At 42.3% G+C, this 2951-nt stretch overlaps 1 pseudogene; it reads right to left on the bottom strand.

Annotated features, from left to right (window-relative positions):
* Positions 1 to 748: 748 nt before the first annotated feature.
* Positions 749 to 1203, bottom strand: Rps14-ps3 (ribosomal protein S14, pseudogene 3; annotated as a pseudogene).
* Between the last annotated feature and the right edge of the window lie 1748 nt (positions 1204 to 2951).

Below are 2951 nucleotides of genomic sequence, written 5' to 3'. Positions count from 1 at the left end.
TCACAGAGGAATTTTTGTTTTAAATGGCGCAACTGCTAAAATGTCTCAGAACAGAGTGGAAGATGCAGATGTTTATTTTTGTGCTTCTGGTTATACAAAATATCTATAGTCTTTATATTGATTTTGACTCAACAAGATTATGCTATTTTTATCAGCCTCATTAAAAGAATCTCTCAGCTGAAAACCATTTTCTTAGAATTCTACTTCAAGGAAGATGAAGTTAAATATGCTTTCTCCTATTCATCCCTCTAAATGCAATTTCCACTCACTGGTATTTGATTTGTTATGTAACTACTTCCTCTGAATTGAAACATCCCCTCCCAGAAGGAGGAATGAGTCCGGGGGAACTCATCAAACTCAAGATACCCAGGAAGCACATAAAACTTACAAGACTCAGGAAGATCAAAAAGTTACAAGACTCAAGAGACCCTGCTGTGAGTTATGTAAGCCTCACTGATGGTGAGGCTGTCTGCAAGTTGAACAGGAAGTTCCAGAGATGTCATTTTTATGAGTCATGAAACATGCTAGGATGGACTTTTCAGTGAAGGAGCTGCCTAAGGGAGGCCCATCTATCAGTAACACCTCCCCCATGCTCCAGAATTTAGTCCCAATACTCTTACTGGTTTACCAAGTAGAGGGCTGGAATACTTTCTTTGGCCTGTTGAACCATATCTGTGATGAACGGACTTTTTTTTTTTTTTTTAGTTTATACAAAGCAATTTATTAACAGAAAATAATTTGAGAGGTCCTACTCACAGATGGCAACCGTGATGACACCCCTCCTTTGAGTACTGTCAGAGGAGATGAGGGCGATATCCTCAATCTGCCGCATCTTCATCCTGAGTGAGCATGAGCTATGGGGGATGACTAGGCTTCATGGCTGGGGTATTGGTCCTGTTTCCTCCAGTGACCTGGAGTTTGATATGCACAGCAGTGATGCCCACCTATATGTTAGTTACATCCTGAGCAGACAACATGGCTGCCTACAGAGAAGACTCATCACCACCAGCCATTACCTTCATTCTACCAGTCACTCGGCAGATGGTTTCCTTGCCAGAAAGATGGGTACCATGGACAAAGATGTCACCGAGGGATGCAAATATGTGGCAGACACCAAACACACTCAGCCACCTGAGGTCCAACACTGATGACTTGTTCTTCCTTCTTTGCCTTCCCCCTGCCAGGTGCCATTTCTGAACGTCATCTCCAGACTCCTCCACTGGTGTACGGACATCTTTCCTTTCACATCTCCTTAGGAAGAGTCACGCAGTTGTCTAATGTAAGGACGCTCTGAACAGTGGAGAGAAGGCAACTGACTAAAGGCCAGAGCTGCGAAGTGACACTGGATGGACTCCCTGGGCTGGGCTTGTGCCTCACATATCCTAGACTAGATGGGCACAGCCACACGTACATGTCAAAGAGCCTTCACAGAAGACTCTTCACAGAAGACTCAGTAGCCAAAGGACTGAGAAAGGGTATCCTCACAGACGGTCTTTTGGACAACACCATCTCTACTCCAGAAGGACAGTACAGAAAAGCTAAGGCTCATTTATACCCTTGAGCAAAGGCCAATTGAAGACTCCAGACTTGTGCCCTCACTATGTGGAGGAAGAACCTAATGTCTCCACAGAGTGGTGCCAGAGAAGGTCTCTCTCTCTCTCTCTCTCTCTCTCTCTCTCTCTCTCTCTCTCTCATCCTCTCTCTCTCTCTCTCTCTCTCTCTCACACACACACACACACACACACACACACACACACACACAGAGAGAGAGAGAGAGAGAGAGAGAGAGAGAGAGAGAGAGAGAGAGGTTGGCCTTGATGACTGACAAAGATACACCATCACCCTAGAGTCTGTGTGGAATTGGCACAGGAAGTCTGGACTCAGTCCCCACTGAAGAGTGATGATGCGTCCTTCCACCTTGTGCTAGTGGATAATCAGGACTTTCAGCCTCTCCCAATGGTAATGAGATGAATGAAGGGAAAGTCAAGACATCTGAGAGAAAGGGAAATTGACATAATTTACTAGAGGCAGATGGAGCCCAAAAACGTGGCTAGAGGAATCTTCCCACACAGAGAGGGTATTTGTTTTCTTTTCTTTTTTTTAAAGAAAAAATGTTGGAATATTAAGAAAGAGGAAAGAATATGGTTGAGAAAAATGTAGATAATTGCTTTCTTCATAGTTTTCCAAACTTTGATGTTTGAAGTAAAAACCACAACTGTTAATATGATTTGAAATGTATATAGAAGAAGTATGTAAAGCAGTGATATTTTATAAAGAATAGTTGTAAAGAACTGTAAAGGGATATGGCATTTCTAAACTTTATGTACTTTATGGATAAAGTTTATGCTAAAATGACACTGATAACCATAATAAGTCATGTATGCATAATGAAATGCCTACAGTAACTGCTAAACTGCTATACCAAGATAGATACATTGAAAATGATACATAAATCCAAGTGGAATTCTAAAAATATTCAGAGAATCCTCTAGAAGTGAGATGGCTCAGCAAGTAAAGGCATTTGCCACCAGGCCTGATGACCCAAGTTTGTTCCTGAAGGAGGGTTTCAACTCCTGCAAATTGTCCTCTGATCTCTACACATGCATGGTGGAATGAATGTGCACACACAGCACTTCCCAAGTGAATGAGTAAATAGAATGAAAAGAATTAAGAAAAAAATTGAAAACACGGGGAACGAATAGAAAATAAGAAACAAATGTCAGACCTAATCCTAGCATGCTAATAACCATAAGTGATCTAAAATGTCAATTAAAAGACAGAGGCTGGATGAATGCATTAGCCACCTTTCTGCTGCTGTGGTAAAACATCATTGCCAAAGGCAGCTTGTAGAAGAAGGGGTTTATTCTGGCTTACAGTTCTAGAGGGATCAAGTCCTTCATGGCAGAGAGGGAAAGCAGTGAGCAGCAGTCATGCTGGCAGAAGCAGAAGGC

The sequence above is a fragment of the Rattus norvegicus genome, chromosome 3 (genome assembly GCF_036323735.1).
Source record: "Rattus norvegicus strain BN/NHsdMcwi chromosome 3, GRCr8, whole genome shotgun sequence".
In the NCBI taxonomy this organism is placed as follows: Eukaryota; Metazoa; Chordata; class Mammalia; order Rodentia; family Muridae; genus Rattus; species Rattus norvegicus.
This window is presented reverse-complemented; position numbering and strand designations above follow the sequence as displayed.